The sequence below is a fragment of the Fukomys damarensis genome, unplaced genomic scaffold (assembly GCF_012274545.1).
Source record: "Fukomys damarensis isolate Sample0158 unplaced genomic scaffold, DMR_v1.0_HiC HiC_scaffold_5, whole genome shotgun sequence".
Classification (NCBI taxonomy): Eukaryota; Metazoa; Chordata; class Mammalia; order Rodentia; family Bathyergidae; genus Fukomys; species Fukomys damarensis.
In genome coordinates this window covers 73,227,427-73,238,789 of record NW_022900917.1, presented here as the reverse complement: position 1 = coordinate 73,238,789, position 11,363 = coordinate 73,227,427, and positions in this window count along the sequence as shown.

Genomic DNA, 11,363 nt, shown 5'->3' with positions numbered 1-11,363 from the left:
GTAAGTACAAATCATGGCTTATTTTATTCTGGGGATATATTTGTTAAATTTTTATCAAAACATCACTAGATAGGGTGGTTTCCTGGCTGGAGGGGTGGGGGTCTGTTCTTCTGGGGGCCTTAATTTTTTTGGCCCACTTAACAAGCAGGCCTTCCTAGAACACCAGTCAGCTCAAGACAGAGGGCTCAGAAGGAGCTGAGAAGGAAGCTTCCATCCGAACACAACCCCAAAACCTGAGGCTCCTTCCCTCATTCACATCAAGAGCCTGCTATATCCCATTCCTGTTCTTGGGAGCTCAGAGGCTGAAGCCATTAGGCCAAAATTTCTTTCTCCAAGTTGGGAGTCCATGACCGGGACCCAGGCAGCACAAGGGAGAGGAAAACAAGCAGGAAGAGATCCAACAGGGTTGTCCAGATCTTGGGGCCCCCCACTTACAGGTTGTCTTGGGTACTTATAGAGGGAGCTCAGGATCACCTGTGAGTGGGGTCAGGCCTTGATTTCCTTCACCAGCACCTCAGTCAGGGAGAAGTGGGAAAGGCCCCAAGTGTGGTGATGGACCCAGCTCGAATCTGACGTCTTCCTAGATAGATGAGAACAAGCTGAGTCTGTTACATTCACAGCTCAATCAGGGGTTGGTGATTAGGGTAGTGGCCACAAGGGCAACTTCTAGAGCCATCTTCTGTTGCTGTCTAATTTCTCATCTTGCCCCTTGCCATAAGTGGCTTTGCCTATCCAATACCCAGGTTGCTTAGGCTGTTAGGATGTATGTGTTAGGTTTCTGCACATTCGCGCAATTCTACGCACACAGATTCTACGTACAGCAGTGCAATGAATCCTCACAGCAATCGGGTGAGGTGGGTACTCTTACTGTCTCTATTGAACAGGTAGAAAGATGGAGGTACAGACAAAGATTACCTTCCAAAGGGCACACAGCTTCAAGTGGCAGAGGAGAAATCCAAGTGCAAATAGCTTGGCTCTACATTCCCATGTGCTTAACCTTTACTCTACTGCCTACTTGTGAATAAAGACAGTAACTCTGTCTACCCCATAAAGGTGACATGAGTGATAGAGGACTTGCCATATGGATTTATGTGTACAATATGAGGGCATCTTCCTTTACTTCTTTCCTTATCAGTACAGACAGACAGACAGACGGACAGAATATTCTCTGACCAGATTCATTCATTACTCAGCAGGTATTTATTTATTAAGGGCTTAACTTCTTCAGAGCCCCGAGTTAAGCACTGAGGAAAGATGCATTAGATAGAAGCTGCCTTCTAGGAGCCCACAATCCATCAGAAGAAACAGGAAGGTAGGGAGAGAGTAAGAATAGATGGGGTGCAGACTGCAGAGACAGAAAGATGGCAGCTGGGGACAGAGATGGCACAGGAACCAGCTCTGACTTAGGGACATGGCTTGCAAGGAAGGCCCTAAAGTCTGAGGAGAAATCGCCAGGGATTGAGGAGGAGGAAAGACAGTAATCACAGGCAGAGGAAACTTTGTGTGTAGGTGAAAACATCAGGTAAGCAATCAGTAACTCACATGTTTGAGAAAGTGAAAGAAGTCTCTTTTGCAGAAAGAAGTCTCTTGTGACCAGAGCAGAGTACTTGGAAGTGATTGAGAACGTGAGCTGGTTAGACTGTCAGAAGGAGACGCCATAGTTGCCTGACTTCCTGTGCTAAGATATTTGACTTGATTCTAACAGTAATGAGGAGCCCCATGACCAGAGGGTCACGGCACAACAGGATAAATTATTTAGGTGGCATAAGGGGGCAGACTTGGCACTGTTGGAGGAGAAGCTGTAGACACAATCCAGAAACATGTGCATGTGCCAAGTAGGGCCAGTTTCTTCTCTCTGGTCTTCTTGAGGTTGAACTGTAGGGTCTCTGGGATAGGACTTTGTTGTTTACCAGCTGAGCACCCACACACCCTTCTAGTAATTCCTCAACAGTCCTATGGAAGCATCCCTTCTCACAGCCTCTACTACTTTGAGAGGAAATAAATTCAATCCTCAACTCCAGGGGATTGGGGATGCTGGATCTGTCCCTGGCCAATCAAAGCATGGAAATCCCCTGCCTTAATCTTTGGTCATGAGGCAATCCTGTGGGATTTCCCCACATGGCCCCTTTGCCAGGACACACAGGTTTGTTTACATTGTATCTCATGCAAAAGCAGCATCCCCTTCTATTTTTACTGTACCATGAGTTTCTATCACGAATGAATGTTGAGCTTTATCATACTTTTCCACATCCACTGTGATGATCACAGAAAGTGATGGACTGAATGTTTGTGCCCCATTTAGTGGCTCGATGTGGAGATGGAGGACCTCTGAGGAAGTGGTTAAAGCTAAAGGAGATCATGAAGGTGGAATCCAATGTACTTAGTATTCCTATAAGAAGAAAAACCAGAGATCCTCTCTCCCCACCACACTGCCACATGCTCCATGAATGCCTAGAGAAAAGCAACATGAAGAAGCCAGGAAGAGTCCTCGTCAAAAACGGAAGCAACCAGAATCTTGATCGTGGACTCCTAGCCTCCTGATACTGAGAAAATTAACTTTTGTTGCTTAAGCCACCCAGTCTACATAATTTTGTTATGGTGGCCTAAGTAGACTGCCATAACAGATGGTTTTTATTTTTAAGTTTCTTAATATGGTGAGATACATTTTTTGGTTTTTTAATGTCAAGCCTTCCTGGCATAAATATCACTGAGTTATGATGCATTTTCCTTTTTATGTATTGGTGGTTTTTCTGTGCTAACTCTTGTTAAGGATTTTTATGTCTAGATTCATGAGGGCTGTTGAGCTATAGTTTCCTTTCTTTATCATGCCCTTGTCTCATTTTGGCATCAGGATAATACTGATCTCATAAAATGACTGAAGAAGTGCTTTTTCTTCTATTTTCTGAATGATTTTGTATAAAACTTCTCTTATTTTTTCCTTAAGTGTTGACACAACTTACTCTGAAACTCTCCAGACCTGGCATGGGAAGGTTTTACTCTCTTCCAGAGAAAAAAGGACTTTTTCATAGTTATAGCAATGCAATTAGCATGTTCTTGAGCCAGTGCCCTGGGACCCTTTCCCCACAAAGTTACACCAGGAATGTTGAGGTGACATTTTTAGGTGAATTTTTGTTGTGCTAGAGAAAAGCTGACCAGAGCTCAGGGAATCCATTTCCTTTGTGATGGGCATGAAGGACAGTTGACCTTTGCTATGAGGAAGACTTTCCCTCAGTTCTCCAAGCCTCTAAAGAAAAACGAAATCTTGTGGGCCTGGGATTTAGCTCAGTGGTTCTGCAACCTGCCTTGCAAGTACAAGGACCCGTGTTCAATCCCTGGTTCAAAAAAAAAGAAAAAAAATCTTGTCCCTCCAAGCTGTATTTTCCAAGACCATTTGGTATAAATACAAGTCATGCAAAGATTGTCTAGAGGCAAAGCAATCAGCGTTTCAGGTTATAAGCCATGCAGGAGCAGGAGAGGCCCAGGAAGAATTGTCCTCCAACAAGCTGTTAGAAGCCACAGTCCTAGTTACATCACTATATACTCACATTTTAGATTTAAAAGGAGCAAACATCCCCTTTTCTGTTGTTTGTAGAATTGGCTCTCTGTGTCAAATGCTTGTCTTGTGAATTTGTTTCCGATGCAGACCGTATCCTCTAAGGTTTGTCTGTCAGTTTTTAAATGAGTCAGCAGAGTTCTCATTTCAATTTTTTTCTGCTCTTTTTGAGATGCCTGCTCCAATATTTTTATTTGCCAAGCCTCTGCTGTGATTAATCCTAATAAGGAGAGCAATGGCTCACCAGCTTTATGATTAAGATATTGCTCCAAATTTAAAAACTGCAGCAATGCCTGGCCACACATTTGGAAATAAAATTCAAGCCATATCAACATGATTCTTCGTATCAGTAATATAAATAGTACACTTCTGTTACTGTCTATATAAAATGAAAGGAAATTATTTTTCTCAGTACTGCTATTCTGGCAATCAATTCAAATATTCCTATCACACTTGTTTCTGCCCTATATGCCTCCAGGTGAGAAATCACCCTAATATTTTTATCCATGAAAGTAACTTGTCATTTCTTTCTAGTTTTAAGGGGAATTTATTTTTATTCATTTATTTTTTTATTTTTTGCTTTTCCTTTTTATTTATTTATTTATTTATTTATTTATTTTTATTGCTTTTAGTTTTTGGAAGTTTAATTTGTGAAATTTCTTAGGTTTCTTTGCATTTATCCTGCTTGAGTTTTTCTTAGCTTCTTGAATCTATAAGCTACATGTTTCATACAAATCAGGAAGTGCCCATTTATCATTTTATTGAAAACTTTTTCAGTTCTGCTCTTTCTTCTTCTTCCCAGACTCTCATGATGCAATTATTAAGAATTTTGTTATTGAGTGCCAGGAGAGCATGCTTAGCCACCCCCTTCCCTGCCAGCACTGCAGCCATTGCTCCAGAACCAGGAAGATAGCTTCACGGGCACCCTAAACCCCCCCAAACCCACCACCCACCCACCCCCTGTGCGCTCTCAGACCTCCTGATTATGCCAGTCTTTGGATCCACTCTGCAGAGGCAGAGGTGGTCATAAAGGGTATTTTTCTGAGTTCCCAACTTTGAACATCTTTAAAGAAGGGGCAGGGGAAACATGTAGTAGAACTGTGTGGAGTTCAACACTTCAAGAGGTCAGGGAACTCAACCTGGGCCTTGCAGCCCAAAGTCAGTCTGCATCATGGGGTTCTGCCACCAACTAGCTGAGATCAGGGGACTTGGTTCTGCACACGGTAGCGCATGTTGTATATTATGACAGCAGAAATATAGTTTGAAAGAAGCCCTTCAAATTCATTTTTTTTCTTTCTTTTCCTTATTAAACTCTGCAAATTCTTTCTGTTTTGTCCTCTTTCTCCAACTCAGTCTCTTGCTCCACCATATTATCCCTCATCTCCCTTTCTGTTTCTGCTCCTGCCCTAACTCAGATTTCTTCTTTTATCATTTTTTCTCTTTTCTTTATGTTCTTTTCTTCTGTCATTCTACCTCACTCAAGGATCAATAGTTTCAAGGAAAAGTGAGCCCCTATTACTGTTAAGGGGATATGTTCTTGTCCTTATACTTCTACTCTGTCTATCACTTTTGAATTTAAAAGTTTCCTAAAGATGGTGTGGTTATTCTATGTCCACTGGCTTCACCTGAAACCTTCTCCAATTCTTTTACTTATCTATTCCTTCCCTCCTAACTCTGTCTAAGCCCCCATTGTAAATGGTAAATATGCTATATTGAAAAGTTTATTCACTGCAAACATATTTTGGGCTGCTTCTCGATTTTAATTTAATTCACATGGTTTTAAGGTGATAGTCTAATGACTACCACAAGTGGTCAAATTGCAAGTTATGCTTGATCATATTGTGTTGGTGATTGTATCATTTGTGATAAAGGATTGTGATTGATGTAATGAGCTGTTTTCTCTGATATTATGAAAACGAGAATGTCTATGAGTCATTAGAAACTCAAAAGCTAAAGCACAACTATACCAAGAAGATTTAAGTAATAACCCAAAAATTAAACCAAGGACAACCCAACAACAAAAATAAAAATGAGAAAACACTTAAGCAAGACACAAAGACAGACTTCCAGTTTACCAATGGCAAGCAGTAGGGCAAATGAGGATGATGAGTCTGATAGTGAACCACCAGGACACCCTGAACTCAAAGCACAGGAAGTAACAAAAACAGATCAATCAGGCTCTAGAAAAAATCAAAACAAAAATAATTTCCTGGATAACCATAGAGACAGTGAGCAAAATGAAAGTTGTGATTCGAGACTGTAGAACAGAAACTGACAAAAAAATAGATGAGCTCAGGACCACAATAGAAGCCATGAAGGCCCAGCCTAAGAAAGAAATGGAAACAATAAATTCCCAACATAGGAAAGAAATGGAATCCATAAAACAGATTCGAACAGATATCAAGGAGATTAAAAATTCCATTGAAAGTATTCACAACAGAATAAAAGAATGCAAACATAAAATCTCAGATACAGAAGATAAGATTGCAGTCAGTGACTGTGAAAAGAGAGATCTCTTAAAAACAGTAGGGGATCATGAGGAATCGATCCAACAACTCCTAGATGATGCAAAGAAGAATATCATAAGACTGATAGAAATCCATGAAGTAGCAGGAGAAAATGAAAATGACTTAAAAAAGCTATTCACAGAATTAATGACAGAAAACTTCCCAAACAGAGAGGAAGAATTTGACATACAGATAAGTGAGTCATATAGGACTCCACTTAGCCACAATGAAAAAAAAAATCTACCCCTAAACATATAATAATCAAGATCCCAGAAACCCAACTGAAGAACAAAATATTACAAGCAGTAAGAGAAAAGAAACACATCACATGCAAAGGAAAGCCCATCAGAATCACACCAGACTTTTCAACACAAACCCTTAGGTCAAGGAGAGCCTGGATTGAAGCATTTCAAGTACTAAAAGAAAACAACCTCCAACCTAGACTGATGTATCCTGCAACACCCCTTTTCAAAGTGGATGGGGAAATAAGATACTTCCATGACAAACACCTGAGAAACTTAATGAAGACCAAACCAGCACTATAAGGAATTCTAAACAATAGCATAGAAAAAGACAATGAAAGTAATAACACCATGAGGCCCAACAGAGCAAATCAAATAGGCAAGCCAAGAAATTAAAAGGAGAAGGTGAAAAAGTAAAAACAGTCAACAAAAGGACAATAACATGACAATAATAAGTCAGTACATATCAGTTATAACCATCAAGGTCAATGGCCTCAACTCACCAATCAAGATAAACAGACTGGCAGAATGTATTAAGAAGCAAAATCCAACAATATGTTATATACAAGAAACGCACCTAGTGCAAAAAGATGCCCATAGACTGAAAGTGAAAGGATGGAAAACAATTCTCCATGCAACAGGAGCCCAGAAAAAAGCAGGGGTAGCAATCTTATTTGCAGGCAAAGTAAATTTCAAACCAAAACTGATTAAAAGAGACAGAGAAGGTCACTACATCCTTTTAAAGGGAACAATTCAAGAGGAAGAAATGACAATCATAAACATACATACACCAAATAGTATTGCCCCCAAATGTATAAAAGAAATATTTAAAAACATGAACAAACAAATAAGCACCAATACAATTGTAGTGAGGGATCTAAATACCCCACTTTCACAAATAGAGAGATCATCCAGGCAAAAAAATCAACAATGAAATACTAGAACTGAACCAAGCTTTTGAATGCATGGACTTTATAGACGTCTATAGAGTGATCCACCCACAAAAGCAGAATATACATTCTTTTCAGCTGCACATGGGTCATTCTCCAAGATAGATCACATATTAGCTCACAGAACAGGTTTGAATATCATAGAGGAAATTAAAGAAGAAATTAGACAGTTTTTACAAATAAGTGAAAATGCCAATACAACATGCAGGAATCTATGAGACACAATGAAAGCAATTCTTTGTGGAAAATTCATAGCACTGAATGCCCACATTAGGAAAACAGAGCAAGTTCAAATAAACAACCTAATGATGAATCTTAGACTCCTAGAAAAACAAGAGCAAGAAAAACCCAAAGCCCAAACAAGAGAGGAAATTATAAAAATTAGAGCAGAAATCAATGTAATGGAAACTAAGAAAATGATACAAAAAAATAAATGAATCAAAGAGTTGGGTTTTTGAAAGAATAAATAAAATCAATAAACTCTTAGCTCACCTATGTTTATAGCAGCACAGTTTGTAATAGCTAAAACTTGTAAACAGCCCATTTGCCCATCAGTTGGAAACTGGATAAAGAAGATGTGGTTTTTCTATAAGATGGAATACTACTCAGCCATAAAGAATGAGAAGTTAGATTTATTCATAGGAAAAGGGATGCATATTGAGGATATACTCCTAAGTGAAATAAATAAGTCACATATGTGCAAATACCGAATAGTTTCTCTGGCGTGAAAAACTATAATAGTACATAAGATCCTAATGAGATAATTGACAATGTGAAGTAGGAAGAAAAGGGCTAAAGGTGTAGGGAAAATGGGAAGGGTCAGGGAAAGGTAATAAGGGAAAAGAAAAAAATATGAGAAAATGAAAAAATGGAAATAAAGTATTTGTAAATGGAGAAGAGAGTAGGGGGTGAAGGGAGGGCAGGGACAAGGGGAAAAAATGAGAACCAAGTTCTGTCATATAAAGGTACAAGATCCCAATGATGAATGTAACTGTACTGTATACCTAAAATGTACCAATAAACTAAAAGAGAAAAAAAAAAGAATTTTGTTATCATCCCACAAGCTCTCTTTGCTTTCTTTCTTAATCTACTTTTTCCTGGTGCTGACAAAATCTTGTTGCCTTATCTTCATTCAGTGTTCTCATTCTGCTCATTCTACTTTGAGCTCATCCAGTGGGGCTTTTTTAGTAAGTATATTTTCAGTTCTGTAATTCCCATTTGGCTCTTTATTGTAACTTCTCTTTGCCACAATGTTCTACTTTTTTCATTTGTTTTGAGAAAATTAATACATGCTTGTTAAATCATTTTTTGATGGCTGCTTTAAAAAATCCTTCTTAGATAACCCCATCATCTGATTCATCTCCACATTGGCATGTAAGAGCCATCTTTCCCACTCAAGTTGTGATTTTCCTGATTCATGCTACTGCTGATTTTTTTTACTGCATCTTGGACATTTTGAATAGTATTTTGTAGGATTTTTGCATTTTATTTCATCTTTTAGGAGCAGGCAGTCCCCCTGTTGAGCTCTAGATGCAGGGTTTGGTGGTTATATGTGTGTTCAGCTTCATCCTAGGTCCCATTCAGCTGACTCACACTGCCTCATTGCAAAGGGGTAAAGTGGAAGTTCAGCTCCTCCTTGGACCCCTTGGCCTCTTTCCAGGGGAAAGCTAGGCATCAGATGGCACCACCTCATTTGGGGTCAGGGTCAGCTCAACTTTCCACTGGGTTTCACTGCCACCAGGAAGAGAGGATGCGGAATTCTGACTCAGGATGCTCTGTTGCTGCAGTGTGGGAGCAGAAGTGCAACTCCTTGCTGGTCCTTGCTGACCCCAAAGGAAAGAAGAAGGGCCGTCCACTGTTCTTCCTCATTGATTCAGCTTCCCATTGGAACCTCCTGACACAGCGAAGAGGGGAAGTAAGGTCCTGGCCTGACCCACCTTGCACTGCCTGGTCAGTGCATTATAATGGGAATAACAATGGATTTTTGTTTGTGAGGATTCAATAAGAGAATATTTACAAAGTGCATATTTTAGGGCTTATTAAACAGTACACAGTTATGAAATTATTGTTGTTATGATAACAGTTGGTCTGGAAAATTAGTCAATTAATTAATTTGGCACAAGATGCATGCTAGCAACTGGAATAATAGATGAATAAAATGCCTTATCACCCTCTCAGAAGACAATCAGCATGAACACAATATGTCAGATATGAGACTAGCAATAAAAACAAGATGCTAAGAACACAGACAAGAATATTTTTAGAGAAAGTGATCCTGGATGCAGACCTTAGAGAATGGGTAGTTTTCCAGGTGGCAAAGAGAGTGTGGGAGTGAAAGAGCATTACAGGCAGAAGAAATTTTGGGAGCAGATTTACAGACTTGTGGCCATTTGAAAATGTGACTCCCAGATGTTTTGTCAAATCAAGAGGCAGAGGCTGTTCTGGGACCATCTGGGCAAGAGGATATGTGGACATGAAACTTCGCTGATCTAAGAAGATCACAGACTACAGAAGCCCAGTCTCTGTATCTTTGACTACTCAGTCTGGGAACTTGTTTGCTGGCGGTGTTGTGAGGAAACCAAGAACCACAGGGAGAGGCCCTGCAAAACTGTTTCAAATGCCAGCCCTAGCTGGGTTGCCAGCCATCAGCCAGCACCAACCACAAACCCTGTGAATCCACCATCTTGAAAGCAGAGCCTCTGATTCCAGTTCAACATCTCCAGCAGATGCTGCTTGCAAAAGATATGAGCTTCCCTGCGGAACCCTGCACCAATGATAATTCAGGATCTAAATCAGTGATTGTTGCTATTTTAAGCCCTTAAATTTTGTGATGATTTGCTATGAAGTCAGAGTTGAGAAAGTTGGTGGAATGTTTATAGATTGGTGGATACTTTGACTGGAAGGAAGATCAATAGCAAATCAGAGAGTCGTGGAGAAGCCCTTGAGATATCATTCTATGTGGAAGAAGTTGAGGACGTTGTCCAGGTCCGAAGCACGAGGACACACAGTCATGAGGACCAAGTGTGAAATTGCTGTTTCTGACAGTCTTCCCTAGGGTATTTCCTATGCAATTTTACAAAGAAAATACATGATGACTGTTAGATTTTTCATGCCTTGAGAAGGCTGCTACATAAAACAACAGCCTTCTCCTTCCCATAATGCCTCGCTTCCCATTTAGAATATGGCTTCTCCTACCAAAAGAACAAACTTCTTCCCAAAATGCCCCCTTTCCGCCAAGAGTAACCTAATGCTTGCTACCTCTCTAGCAACTAGTGATATCACAGACTTCTCCAGTCCCTTACCTCTACATCATTCAATCCCACCTCAGCTCCTACAAGCCCCACCCCAGCTCCTCTAAGAAGCACTCCCTGTCTCAGTCATGTGGCTCCCTTTCTCTTTTGTTTGGAAACAGCCCGGCACATCCTCCCCATAATAAAGTCTTGTTATGGTCCTGATGTGGTACTGGTCTTCAGCTCTTTTTACCTAACAATGACCACACAAGTTCTGTGGTCACAAAAAAAAGTATTAACATATTAAAAATTCTTTCCAAATGCATGTTTCCATCCTGTAGCCTTTTATTTCTGTGGATTCCAATTAATATACTATGGTAATACTATTCTGTGAAATCCACCCTGAGGAATTCTACCGTATATGCTCTGTCCAAGTGGGTGAGGATTTCAGAACTCATCTTGCCTTCTGCTACTTTGAGGAAGTCCCAGTTACACCAAAGGATGAATGAACAACTCACACAAAACTCCCTTTTCTTTCCTGACTGTTGCTTTAGGAGTATCCAACTCAGACTTACTGCACAGGCATGCACAGGCATGCACAGGGGCTCAGAGAAAAGAGAATTTATGTTTTCCAAGAACCACATCAATACAAGCAACACTGACTTCAAAACTTCCACACCTTTCATGGAGACTTGTCAGGCACCATCTGTGTACTGACTGGTATGTCCCAGGAGAAACAATCCCTATAAATATATATGCTTCATCTGTCTCATTTATTTGGATCAGGTGAATTTTCCAAAAATCCTGTATGTTGAACTTCTACTGATTTCTTCTAGGTTCTGAACAAACAAGACCATATCTACAACTTCAACAAGAGTCAG